The sequence below is a fragment of the Phaenicophaeus curvirostris genome, chromosome 17 (assembly GCF_032191515.1).
Source record: "Phaenicophaeus curvirostris isolate KB17595 chromosome 17, BPBGC_Pcur_1.0, whole genome shotgun sequence".
Taxonomy (NCBI): domain Eukaryota; kingdom Metazoa; phylum Chordata; class Aves; order Cuculiformes; family Cuculidae; genus Phaenicophaeus; species Phaenicophaeus curvirostris.
In genome coordinates this window covers 6,263,888-6,278,023 of record NC_091408.1, presented here as the reverse complement: position 1 = coordinate 6,278,023, position 14,136 = coordinate 6,263,888, and the positions used below count along the sequence as shown (strand labels likewise).

Below are 14,136 nucleotides of genomic sequence, written 5' to 3'. Positions count from 1 at the left end.
TAGTAAGTTCATCAAGGATTACTAAACAACGAAGAGTTTAAGAAGTTCTTTGTCTGTGATTTAAGCAGTTTGTTCTTGCATGTTCTGGCAACCTTGATTAACAACCTGATTTTAAATATGTTACCGGTAGTCTCATTGTCTACTTTTTATGAAGTTGCATTAATTTCTTAAGTGTTTTTCAATTCATCCAGTAATTATATTTTTTGTTGAAGTATTTTTAAACAAGAACATGTAATGATTTTTGTTTTAAACAAAAAGCCTTTACTTCCACAGACTGAAGACATGAGACAGAAAAAAACATACAAAAAACCTGGTTGACTGGCATAATGAAATCAACAGCATCTAATTTTAACATAAAAAAATAATAAAAATGTTTCACACCTTAAGTCCGTACTAAATAGTTCTATTTAATTTTTTTTAAGCCACTGATAACCTACAGATTGCCTGTAAATTAATATTTTAAGTTTGATTTTATGAAGATACAAGACTGGCTACATGTGTAAGTTTATTTATTCTCAGTAAAGAAAAAAAATTACCTGAGTTCAAAACAAGACACTGATTTTCTGAAGGGATGGGTTCTTCTGCCTAAGAGGAAAGTGCATATGTAAGTAACAGGTGTGCTTGTAGAGAAGTTGTTCCTCAGGCCCATGATTTAAGTTCTGCTAGTGATTAGACCACGGTCTTGCAATGAGTCATCCTTGCTCACTATCATTAGCAATACATATTGCCAGACAGATCCCCATAGTCTGTTCACAACCAGACATAACTGCAGAAAATAGCTATAGAAAGTGTATTTTTAATCAAAATTAATAACATGGATTATTGTATAGTGCCCAAGAGCAAGTCCAGCACATCCTGTATGACTCCAAACCTCCCCAGCTGATGCTATCTGAGATCATTACTGTGCTTTTCAGCAGACTCTAAGCCCCATCCCTCGACAGGCAGCAGCAGCCACAGTCTGCTGGGACAGCACAGGGCTTCTGCTTTTCTTTTTCCAGGAGGAGAAAAAGACCAAATGTAGGCTGCTGCCAGATGTGATGCTGGAGCCCACAGCAGTTATACTGCCTTTCACAAATAAATACCTTCAGTTGATTGAATCTGTTGATATCCCCAAGACATGAAGAAGCTCCTTGCAAGGCACAACTGGTTCAGTGCCAGGATTGGGGGGGGGGTCAGAAAAGCCCACCCATGGCAGTGGTCAGTGTTAGAGCAAACCGCTTGAGAGTTCTGAAGAACGAAAACTCCCTCACAATTATTTTATCTGCTCATATGAATACCATACTAATGGTACCTGTGGAGGAGTGGTCTGAGGAAAGAAATGACCCAGACAGCCAATTTTGGTAAGTTTTCACACCTACAAGATAATGCTGAAAGAAACCTGCAAACTGTTATAGAGGACTTAGATTAACAGAAGGTCATATCATTAGGAAAGTGAAAAGATAAAAAGATCAAGTTACTAGGTGAGTCATAATGACAGGAATGAGACATTTGAGCTGACTGCTGCAGCAGATGTGAAGCTGCACAATGAGTTAAAAGAACATGCTTCTGTGTTATGAAAAAAAAAGACAAATTATCATGTAATCATAGAATCATGGAATGGGTTGGGTTGGAAAGGACCTTAAAGCCCATTCAGTTCCACTGAATGCTGTGGGCAGGGACACCTCCCCATGGATCAGGCTGCCCAAGGCCCATCCAACCTGGCCTTGAGCACCTCCAGAGACGGGGCAGCCACAGCTTCCCTGGGCAACCTGGGCCAGGGCCTCCCCACCCTCACTGTGAAGAAATCGCTCCTTATGTCTAGTCTAAGTCTGAACCTGTCCAATTTCTAGCCATTAAATTATCTCCGTAGTTCTTGTTCTCTGGGTTGTGAAAGGTAGAAGGGAGGTGAGAAAGAAGCTGTGGCAGGCACAGGGAGCCTAGACAAGGGCTTTTACCATCTGGAAAGACAAAAGGTCATCTTTTACTGTTCTGGATGGAGTAGCAGCAGGAGCTGAGCGAGAACAGTGAAGAGTGGTATAAGCAGAGAAATGAGCAGTGAAAGAAAGGAAGGCGTCAAAGGTGCCCGACTAGTTATTGAGATTAATGCTAGTAGCATGGTGCCTTTACTGGTGATGGCAATGTGAGGGAGTCTGGAGAAAGGGTGGCCAGCTTTGGCTGTGTGAAGCTTAAACTGCCAGCAACCAATTCCAGAGAAGACACAGAAAGTCTCCAGAAAGGCGGCTTGGGGTGGAAGGATAAAAACAGTTCAGAGGCAGATAAGTAGATTGGCTTCTTTCCTACATCATAGTGATATTTAGATGACATTTCAGGTGTAACTGGTAGGGATGAAGCAAAGAGCAAAATGCAAACCGTTACTTTCAAGAAAACGTAATGCTGAAAATAACAGTTGTTGGAAAGAGCAATAGACAAGATTAAAAAATAAAGCTTAGGCAGTGCATGCCCATTTGAGAGGCAAACGCTACTGCTGTGGCAGCAAATTTTCACTTGTTTTGTTGAAAAAGTCTGTGAATGCTTTGTGTCACAGAGGCCTCTGGGAACCTCAGGCATAAGGGTCTAAGTTTCGGCACAGAGTGAACTGGCCAGCAGGATCTTGCAAAAGCAGCTACCAAAGGGAGAAGGACAGTGTTTGTTTTCAGTTGGAGGTAGTTAACAGTTTTGTGCACCAGCACACCCTGTTGGTTTCTGTGAGACATGGATGTACATTCTCATTTAAATATTCTGTAGCACTAAAGCAAATGAGCTACTTGGAAAAAGAGAAAGAAGCAAATGTCAGCTGAAGCTCGTCAGGAATAAAAGAGGAGCATGGCTTAGGCAGAGCAAAATGGCAAATACTTTTAATTGTAAATTATTTTTGCTCTCAAAAGAGGAAAGAATTGTGATGTCGGCTAGATACCTTGCATTATGCATAAACGTAGCCGAGTTTCCAAAGGGTTTAATAATCTAACATGAAGCTCTGCTAGCCCTCCAGGCAGAGGACGGGCCTGTTGGGTCATGGTTTCATACCATCAAAAAGATAGATTTCATCTTTCAGATGTTGTTGTGCTCGCTTGGTAAGAATTCATCTTATTAAAAGGTGTTAAATAAAATACAGGATAAAAATACTACAAGAGAGAAAAAAAATCAAAGACGTAAGGCTAAAAGACAAAGTAAATATGGAAATAACATTTGGCAAGCACATTCTGAGAAAGAAAACTCCAAGTGTATTTATTGGAATAGATGGTGGGCTAAGTCTGGCTGGGCGAAGCAGCCTGATGTGCTCTGACCTTGGAAGCAGCCCGCCAGGCAACACCCTGTGCTGCACATGGGGAATGCGCAGCTCTTGGCTCGGGAGCTCAAATATTAAAACTGGCCCATAAACCTGAGTGCAGATTTCAGTGTTTAAGAACCATATTTTATCTGGATTCAAGTCCTTCTCCCCTCTGGCGTTAGAAGGTGTTTATGGCTGTAAAAACAAGAATTGCAAAACATTGCTCTGAAATACATACAGGCTTCTCCTGCCAAGCTTACAATGTTTACTTTACAGCTTAAAATTAAAGGAGAAAAAAAATCTGCCAGGGACAATGTGGCCTTTCCAGACAAAGGGCAGGAGAAGTGCGGGCAAATGGCAAATTAAGGACGTCTCTCAAAAATGTTTTTTATATTCTAAAAATCATTTTGCTTTACCGTGGTGGGAAAAGATAAGGTAAAGATTTTGTTTTAAGTCCTAAGAAATCATTATGCTTTTTTTAAGCCGTGCTGTTACAAAATTCTCATTGTTCAAGTCTTCTGAGGAACAGCTGAAGGACCTGGCGCTGTTCAGCCTGCAGAAGAGGCCGAGGGGAGACCTCATTGCTCTCTGCAGCTCCTGGAAAGGAGCTTGTAGTGAGGTGGGTGCTGGGCTTTGCTTTCAAGTAACAAGCGATGGGACGAGAGGAAATGGCCTCAAGATGTGCCGGGGCAGGTTTAGGCTGGATATGAGGAAAAATGTCTTTACTGAAAGAGCAATGAATCACTGGCAGAGGGTGCCCAGGGCAGTGGGAGAGTCTCCATCCCTGGAGGGGCTCAAGAAGTGTGTGGCTGTGGCACCTGGGGGTATGGTTTAGTGGGCACAGTGGGGTTGGGCTGACGGTTGGATCCTATGAGCCTAGAGGGCTTTTCCAGCCTTAATGGTTCTATGCAAAAAAAAACATTAATAAAACCTATGGCTTATGTTCTGTGATTGCTCACCAGATTAGAGCCAGGGATAATGTAGCTCTCTCTTTGTCTTCTGTTATTTTCCAAACCTTCACCCTTCAAATATTCACTTTTTCTTTTCTGGAGTTATTACTCCTCGTTGCAAACTGCGCACTTCCCAAACTGCAGTTTTAAGTCCATCTGATGGATACCATGATCCTGAAAGGTAGAGCACAATGAAGAAACTAAAATATAAAAACAACCAAAAACCAATCCCCCCCCCAAGAGACTGAATTTTAAATGTTATGTTACCTTTATGATGTAGAAAAAGGAGTTGATAACTCTCAGTTAGAGGTTATTTTTGCTTTCATACTGATGACATGGAATTGTACTGGTGGCCTGATCCTGAAGTTGTAAGCAAAAAATAACCTCTGTGAGAGCTGACTGTAAGACATCCTCATAATGTTTTGGCTGCTTTGATTGTACTTGGTGTGAGCACTTTCACACACTGTTGGAAGAAAGGAAACCAGAATCCATTAGAAGACAAGAACAGACTGTCCATGCTATCAAATCCTTGGATGGAGTGTTTCTGTATGAGTAGATAGAAAGAGTTACCACAACCTGAAAAGGTGATAAACTCTAGACGACAGACCAGGAACATCATGCCTTTAGCAGCCAGTGTGCAGGTTCTTCATCAGTGAGAGGAAATTCTTAACATGTTGTCAAATGTACACCCATCGTTCATACTCAGGTCCTTATAGCCACTATTAAACTGCCAATTTTTTCTCTTCTCTTTCCTCCAGATCTATTTTTATTTCATCCTTAAAAGTATATGTTATTCTGGCAGTCCCACATTTTGTACCTCTGGATTTCTGAGGCTAGAAATTTGTGTTGCAAACTGGTAAGAGAACAAAACACTAAGCAGGTTTGGGATCTAAAGAGGCTGTGTGTCTCTTCCTACTGTATCCTGAACAAACAAGCAGTTACTGAGCAGTTCTGAGATGAACAGAAACCAGTCTGAAGCAGATGCTGTTGTCATACACTTCATCATGTAAAGAGATTAGGGCTCAGACTCATATCCCTGAAAATCTAAACCTGAACAGGGCAGTCAGTCGCAGGTGTTCTGACAAAATAGAAAGGCTGTGCCCATGCATTTTGCCCTAAGCAGGTGCACACATTTCAGTATTTGTAATAATTTCTATATTGTTCGCAGTTTATGCCTGTTCTCATATCTGTTTTTGCTTCCTCCCACCACATTCTGAACTGGGAGCCTGAACACCTAGTGAAGACCCACTGGAGGCTCATCAGTAACAGTGAGACTGAATGAGAAATGTTCTGGTTTGCGTTCTGTTACCGCTCTCACCTCATTGAGGCCCTTTTGCTCTGGAACCTGAGTATCAGGACTTCCCTTTAGCCATAAAGCTGCCAAGCTCACTTACAGCTCAGTTAGAAGAAATGTAAATCAAAGCAAATAGTGAGCTGTAGCTAAATTCTGCCTTTAAAACATATATAAATTGTACTTTTATAGGAAACAAAGAATACAAAAGGTGACACTTGCTCTGTGAAATATCCAACCATTAAAATAATTTACTGGGTATCTTTGATGTTCATTTTCTTCAGCTGTAATCATTCAGTGATCCATCAGCTGCAGATAAATGTTGTGCTGAAAGCCTTTACTGAAATTATGAGATGGAATAAAAGAATTAGAAACATCGGGCTTCCATAGATGCCCTGTGCTGACATCCCTGTTTCTGAGCCCTATTAAATGAAACAACTCATTTCTCTGAGACTTTAACATTTCACAAGCCCTAATTTAAAAGGGAATTACAGAGCAAATCCTGTTTTACTGCTGCTCCTCCTACCAAAAATTTTAAATATTAGCCTTATAAAGAATTATATTCATATATAATAAAATATTTCAACTGCTTATAATTTAATCAGCTGCTTTCTTGGTTACTCAAGAAACTAGCCATGGCTTGAAACATTTGTTTATAGAGAGCTGCTAGACAAGCTTACAGATATCTGTTCATCCTTCTGGTTTTTGTAGCCTGGTGGATGTTTCTTTTTTTGATTTTTCTGACGCTCATTTTAGGAAGACACCGAAATGATTGTCATTGCCTGACAAATAATTACATTAATTACATGGTGATGTTTATTGTTTTCCTGTGTGGAGACTGAATCCTTCTGGCCTCTTTAAGACACACAACATAACTAAGCAGAGAAAGCTAAGAGGAGACCTTAGAGCATTGTATGTCCCAAACCCAGCATTTGGTCACCAGCATTCCTTCAGATCCATCTCTGGGAGCAACGGTCAGTTAGCTGGCAGCACAGAAATAACTCCTGAACTCTGCTATCTAGACCATTTCTGTCTCTTGTAATTACTTCTACTCGGAGATGTCTGCCAAATTCTTCCCAGTGGACATATGGTCTCAGCAGGTAGGGACAGGCTGAAAGTGCTTTTCTTAGCTGACGTCACTGGGGGAGGTATGACTGAATTCAGCTCCCATGAAAATTAAATATTACCTGGCAACTGTCCTTGTTTTAAAGAGAGCAGTACCTTGCCCTATTATTTCTACACCTTCTTGAGGAATCTTACTACTTTTTCTTCCTAATAGAAAGTGTATTTACAGTTAATTAGAAGATAATACCACTCAGCTTCTGCTAATTATTTGTATTTTTGCTTAACACTACTTGTTCAGGTGTTATTACAAGCTAATATTTGTCTTGTAAGATGCATTAGTCATTACAATTAGCAAGCAGAAATAGATTAGTCATGCAAAAACAATCTCATAAATGAAGTATTTATGCCCCCTTTGGGGATGGAAAGGAAGGTAATTTGAGCCCTTTATGATTATCAAGGGAAACCTGTCTTGTCTCTTCTATTCACTTCATTGTTTCAGGATTGATTTTGGGGCAGACTGACTGGATGTGGGCTTCCTTTAAAGTCCAGTAGCACCATGAGAAGCTGTGTTAGTGATTTAATGAAAACCATCAGGTGTTACCTTTCCCTAAGAGTCTGCATTGCTCAAGTAAGAGCCGCTTCTTTCAAAAAGCTTTTCAGTTAATGTCTCTGCTTTTCCAGTGGCTGGAATAAACCTTCCTTTTCCATGTATGAATTCAGATGTTTTGCTTGAGCAGTGAACAAGAACATCTACCCACAGACTTAGGATTTCTGTGGCCTCTCATCAAGAAAGTGAGACTGAAGATAACAAAACTCGGTTGAAGACTGGGATGTCACTGTAATCCCTGTGAATGGGTCACCAGTGGCCTGCAGCAGATCAAGCAGCTCCCTGTAAGATGCACTCTAAGTCAATCCAAGCAATGATCACAAACTCCCAAATGTACCTTCCAAGAAATAAGTTATGCAAAAAGCTGATCAAAAGTGTTGCTCCCCAAATTTGCTTAGAGGAATTATAAAAGAGAGGGGTCTTTAGAAGTCCACGATGAGGCAGCCTAGTGCTTTTTCCTCCCTTTTCCAGAGGCTTTTCTTCATGCTACTTCTACATTAAATTTCTTCCCGTTCCTTTCCAATTTGTTGAGCCACTCAAAAAAACCCCACTCTGTGCATGCTTGTGTATAACACCTGCTAAAAAGAGGCTTTTAAAATAATTAGACTAAGCCAATATATAAGGTAATTTAAAAAATAAAGCCCTAAGTCATTTCATGTAATTAAATTCAACGATTGCATTAGTGTAAGGCTTGCTTCACTGCTTTCTCACCTGGACTGCAGGTAGGTGCACCGTTACTGACTTTAACAAGTCATTCCCTTCCTCTTTGCTATCCTTCATTGGCTTTGCAATGGAGAATCAAACGACTCACAGCTCTTCCTCAAGGAAACATTTTCTTCAACTAAAGAAGTTGTCAGGCTTCCTGAAGAAAGCTGGGAAAAAAAGAAATATTTGTTGCTGTGTTTCGCATGATAACAGAAATAGGTCACGTTGTTTCTGAAAGAGATGGATCACCAGCATACAGCCCCCCCCAACTCATCCTAGTCTCCCTCCCACCACCCCCGTACACAGTGCTTGAAGCATTCCAATATCCTTGCCAAATTCCCTCACAAATACTTTAATTCTTTACGTGCATGTCTCATTCCATCTGTTCCACATGCTCTTTATGCCACTTACATTCACTGGCAGAGTCTGTGAGATGACACCACACATTATAAATTTGCTGTGTTTTAAAGCAGCTTAGGTATCGCATGAGGAAATGTGGAGCAGCTCAAGGTCTGCGGTTTTTCTCTGAGAGACCTGGGTGAATTCAGCTGCCGCGAAGGCTGTGTGTGAGTGTCACCAGCAGGTTTTCAGATCCGTAAGGCTGTGGCTGTGAAACACGACATGATGCCTTCGGGTTCAGGAGGGAAAAAGGCTGTCTCCACAGGATTTATGAACTGACTGCAGGTATAGAGACTCTGTGCCCAAATAAACAAGACAGGAAAGGCAAATAGTGTGTAAAGGAGGAATAAAGGGCAATAGTGCTCAGTGGGGAAGCTGGTGCTGAGGCTTGTGGAGAGGTACCACCTGTGAAGCAAATGCTCTCTGTCTGATACTTTGCCACAGCAGCACACCACAAAAACAGGCCCACAAACTGTGGGTCTTCAGGCTTTGCCTTTGGGAATATGCAATTGGTTGTGGGGTGTTGCAGTGTGGTCATCCCAGCCCACAACCAGCTGCAAGTCTGTCTCAGAACATGTGGAGGGGTTACTGCAAGTGTCTGTTGGACACAGATTTAAGAGTAGGTTTCAGGATAAGAATAGAGTGAACAAAACGTCTTCAGGTTTCAATACAGAGACATTTGTATGACCTAAACACCGATCAGCTGTGTTTGGCCACATACCTTAAACTCCTTTAATAAATTGTATGAAAGCCTCAAGCCATGAAATCTCAACTATGTTCTAAGTGCTGGACACCGACCTTTTCTTTCATCTCAGACAGAAGTAACAGGCACTGAAAGGACATGTACGAGTCCCATAGCTAAAAACCATCACAAAACCCAGAGCCTGGGCATGGCCTGCCCCAGGGAGGGCAAACTTGTGGCCCCTGCAGCATCCCTGCAAGACAGAGTGTCCGTGTACCCCTCAAAAGGAGAGAGGCATCCTGGCATCACAGCAGCAAGGGAGAGTGCTAGAAATCAGGGCTAGGAGTATCCCCTTCTGAGACCATCATGCAGTATAATTACTTTACTACTATGATTAAGCTGTTGTGGAAATAGGTAATATGTTTGATCAGCAGTCTGTCAACAGTTCTAACCTTCCTTTTCTCCAAGCCAGACACCACAGCTTGCTGACCTCGCAAGACAGATTTCTCAATCTTTACTGCCGCGTTTTTTTCCACATTCCTTTCCTCATCTAATTTTTCCTGTTTAGCTTGTGTGCTCTACCCTGTATCCTGTTATCTTCTGCATCATCTCTCTTGTTCTTCCCTGTCTACTCTTACCACATTGGCTTTTCATGTTTTCCCACTCCCTTTTGTTGCCAAGCTATAGTTTTCCACCACTGTGAAAACGTTTGATTCATACAGTTCATTGTTTCTCCTGCGAAGTAATCATCGTCTAAAACAACCTGCCTGTGTTTGAGCAAAAGCAGTAAAGGGAAGACTGCTGTTCCCTGCTGCTCTCACCATTTGAAGCCTTGTAGGCTATTGCATAGCAAATGAGAAATAAGCCGCTGTCTAGAATGGGAAGGGAACCTGAGACAGTCTTTGCAGTGTGGCACTGGATTTTTGATCCAGAAGTTTTCATTCTAAGGGAAAATGAGAGCTAGATTTTCCATTATCCAAACCCTCTGTCCTTTATACACGTGCCAAGTCAACCCAGAATAATACGTCTTTGATTCCTGACCACTTCATACCTTTCTGTTAAAAAGCAGGGAAGGATCAAGAGCTTAAGGTGGTGGCAGAAATTCATCATCATATTTAGTTGTTTTGGTATATACCTGGGAGCTATCAGAGACATTAATCTGTCAGGAAAAGAATCGATAGATGGATTTACAATGAGTTTAGGCTGGTCCATCATCCAATCTAAAGGAAGGCACTGTTCTCCCAGAACGGTGTTCAGCACATACGTTCATGAAGAAAGTCTGTTTCCTCAGCAAGGCAGCCACAGAAGCCAATGTGCTGCTCCAAGCCCAGCCACCAGGAAACACTGAAGCGAGGCGTGTGTGTCAAGTCCCTTCCTGCAGCAAGGCTGTGTACTTCTTGGTTCTCACAAACAAACTGCTGACCTTCATGGCCACCTTTTCTCACCTCCAACAGAACTGAATCCGTAGCCAAGAGCATTCTCCTCAAGTTTAGCTACCTTCATCCTTCTGGAAGATGCTTTCTTATAATGCTGGGGTAATGCTCCCTTTAAATACAGTAACAAGAAAGTGGGAGGCAGATGCCTAAGGAGGTTCGAACCCACATCTCCCATGAAAATGACCTATATTGCTAAATCACAGGGTGTTCATTTAAAGAGTTATGTCTCCTCAAAATAATTTTAATGAAGATATAAATATTGTATAAAAACACTATCCAAAGAGCTTATAAGTACATCGATGTTTTCCTTAACAAGTGAAATGCCTTGAGCAAGAACATGGAAACAGCAAGGGCTGTTGTCTTCCCCATTTAGGGTAGGGTTCAGCATCTCCTGTGTTTTAGGTATAAAAATGTCTTTCAAAAACAGAGGAGCTGTTGATGTGCAGAGTGTGTAGAGGAGAACACAACACAGCAAGAGTGATCAATGAGGACAGGAAAAGCACCAGCATGGGGAAAACACAGTGTGTATGCACAATAAGCACCCGTCACACCATGAACTGAATAAAATAATTCTGAGTTGTAATCCCAGTGGGACTTGGGCCAAAAGGGTGAAAGGAAGGGAACACATTTCAGTTGTGATTCAAGAAGTCCTGGAATCCTTCCTGACCCGCTGGGTCGGAATTTCTGACTCGACACCCAGCTTTGACTCAGAATAGGAAACTGTATCCAAACTGCAGGTTTCTTTTTATAGAGTAAACTTATTGCCAACTTCCTTTGGAGCACAAGTTTGCTCCTCATAGTCTCTAAGTCTCTAATACACCCATCGCAAGTGTGAGAAAATATGATCTCTGATCCCCAAACATAACACAGTCTATATCCAAAAAGCAAACAAGAGGACCAAAGCTGGTCTTTATTGCCTGTCTCAGTAAATACAGTACGCACTGATGGGCTTTCAAAGCAGCTGGTTAATCTTTCTCCTCCTCCCTCTCCCCCTTTAAACTTGGCCAACATGAAAGGATAACGATATGGTCCAAGAAATGCTTGCCAGGATTAGAGGCTAAATTGAAGATTTCTTGTGTAATGCAGTAACAGGCAGGGGATGGGAAAACACGTGCTAGAGACAATGATCACAGGGGTTTCACTGAATCCATTACACAGGAGATGGGCTGTCCTGGAGCATCAGACAGCTGCAGGCTGGTTTGGGGGCACTGGAACTGATAACACTGCAAAGCACAGCACACATGGACTGAGAGGTGTTCTTGTTTTAGTGTTGATTACACCTTTAAAAACAGAAAGGTTTGTAGTAATTGTGTTCCCTATTGTGTTATTTTATAACGGAAAGGGTAATTCTATTCTTTCAGCATTTCCACTGTGGTGGAGGTTGATAATGCACTTTAAAATGCATATATAAATTGTGTAAGCAAAGCAATACCTCCCAGAACCATTTCTGAGGGTGAGACAGCACCTCCTCTTTTAAAAATATTCACTACACATGTTTAAATCCACACTGACCATTTTATCCCATTGTATCTTACACATATTTGTTTTGAGTGAATGATTAATGCCAGAACAAGTGATACAAATTAATTGCTCAATTTCTTTCTTACTGAGGCTCCTCCTTAAGTCTACGAAGAGGGCAAAGTTAGCAGGCAGGTTCCAGATCTTAGCATCCAATTTGGTTTGGAATGAAATGCGGGTATTAAGAGACTTGCCCAAGGTTATGAAAAAGTTATAGAGAAACAACCAAACAGAGAAACCATAGGACCAAGTCAAACACTTGGACTGAAAGGCCTTTTGTCCCATCCAAGGAAATTAAAACTATCATCCCTAAAAAGATCAAAATTCCAGGCAAAGCTGTATGTGATACCATATTTTAAGTATGCTTTTCTATAAAGGGCATGGACACACATACATAAATGTATTTGTATGACTCTCTACAAACAAAAGACAACAAAAAATTCAAAATACATCTAGGTGAGATTTAGGGGTTAATTAAATTGATATTCACTGCTGCTATTTCATTAGATTTATTCATTCTAATTAGCAGTGATTTAAAGAGAAAATCCTGCTTGCATTGCCTGAAGGCACACAGAAACAGCAATTGGTACTGGCTTTAACACATTCTTCCTACACAGGGGAAGGAACCTTCCCCTGTACAAATACCGAACAGATTCATATCCACTTCATCTGGAGAGTCTCCTCCCTGTAGAGTTGCTACATCTTAAGCATGTGACAGAAAGGATGAGTTGGGGGTTAGTGATAGCTGGATTCATCAGCCAGACTCTCCAGAGCAGCAGCTAAAGGAGGGACACTCAGTTATCTTTAAGGAGACCTCAGAGCAGCCTTGGAGACCTTAGGGGGGATCTACAGGAAAGCCGGAAGGGGCTCTTGATCAGGGAGTGCAGTGATGGGATGAGGGGGAACGCTTTTCAGCTGAAAGAGGGGAGACTGAGGTGAGATCTTAAGAAGAAATGTTTTCCTGTAAAGGTGGGGAGGCCCTGGCCCAGGTTGCCCAGAGCAGTGGTGGCTGCCCCATCCTTGGAGGAGTTCAAGGCCAGGTTGGATGGGGCTTGGAGCCCATGATACAGTGGGAGGTGTCCCTGCCCATGGCAGGGGTGTGGAAATGGACGGGCTTTAGGATGGCTTCCAAACGAAACTATTCTATGATTCTGTGATTCTAAGGAGATGCCATAGGGGAGTTAATTCTTCCTGCATGCTGCTAGCAGCCCTGCACACAACCTAGGCTGCAGTGATTTGGTTTCAATAACATATTTTAGTTAGTAGATTCGCAGAGTTCTCACCTCTTGTTTGACTCAGAGAAGAGAAAACAGACAGAACTGTGCTAACTCTCACCAGAATCTCAGCATCTCCAACACACCATAGCCTGTTCCAGTTATTCCAAGAATATTTCTGATTGTGGGGGAACCATCTTAAAATGGTTGCTACCAGCACAGCTTCAGTCTTTGTTGAGATTTTGGAGTTCAAGGTGAATCAGGGGAATATTCTTCCCTCTGGCCTGTTCTATGTTGTCTGAACAGAGTCCATGGATGGAGCTCCCATAGACGTCAGTGGAAGTTTTATGCATGAAATGAATGCAGAAAAGCAGCTGAAATCCGCTCTGCGGCAAAGGCATCTGCATTGCAGATTGGAGAGGGAAATTTTGCCCTAAGTGCCAAATCTCATCTTTTAAGAGCAAAACTATTTTTGTTTTATACAAGTCCAGAAAATGATCATTTGGGTAACAGAGAACTGAGAAGCTGAAAGGTAAAAAAAACCAAAGTAACCTTCCTGACTTTTTGTAAAGTGTTTTTAAAATATTTAATTTTAAAAACTATTTATTGAAACATTTTTGTTCCAACATGTCTGTAAGATTGAGAGTAGCAACACAGGGCATAAGTGTTTATTTAATTGCTAATTTTCAAAACAACTTGGAAAACTGACGCTCCTGTGCAGGGATAACTATTCCCTCTTGATGTGGTGAAAGCCAGCACCATCCAGGAACAAATGGGAATCAATAAAGTTGGCATTTTAGAACAAGAAAAGAATGGCAGGTAAAACTTACCTGTTGAAATTACAGGTTGGAATTTATATGTGGGCAAGTACATTCTCCCTTCCTCAGATTTGGGGATAAATTTGATTTAACACATTTTGTCAAAATCGTAGACTAGATTGTGTGGTTGGAAAAGAACTTTGAGATCATTGAATCCAACTGTACCTGTCCAAGACTATCACAGGGGCCATGGGATATTTCATT

At 41.5% G+C, this 14,136-nt stretch overlaps 1 long non-coding RNA gene across 1 annotated transcript in view; it reads right to left on the bottom strand.

The window, feature by feature from the left end:
• Nucleotides 1–6,412: 6,412 nt before the first annotated feature.
• Nucleotides 6,413–14,136, bottom strand: part of LOC138727946 (uncharacterized) — a 60,395-nt gene continuing 52,671 nt past the window's right edge. The window contains exons 2-3 of the long non-coding RNA XR_011338641.1: nucleotides 7,872–8,032; nucleotides 6,413–7,442 (exon numbers count right to left, since the gene is read on the bottom strand). This is a non-coding gene — a long non-coding RNA (uncharacterized lncRNA). The remainder of the gene's footprint in view (nucleotides 7,443–7,871; nucleotides 8,033–14,136) is intronic.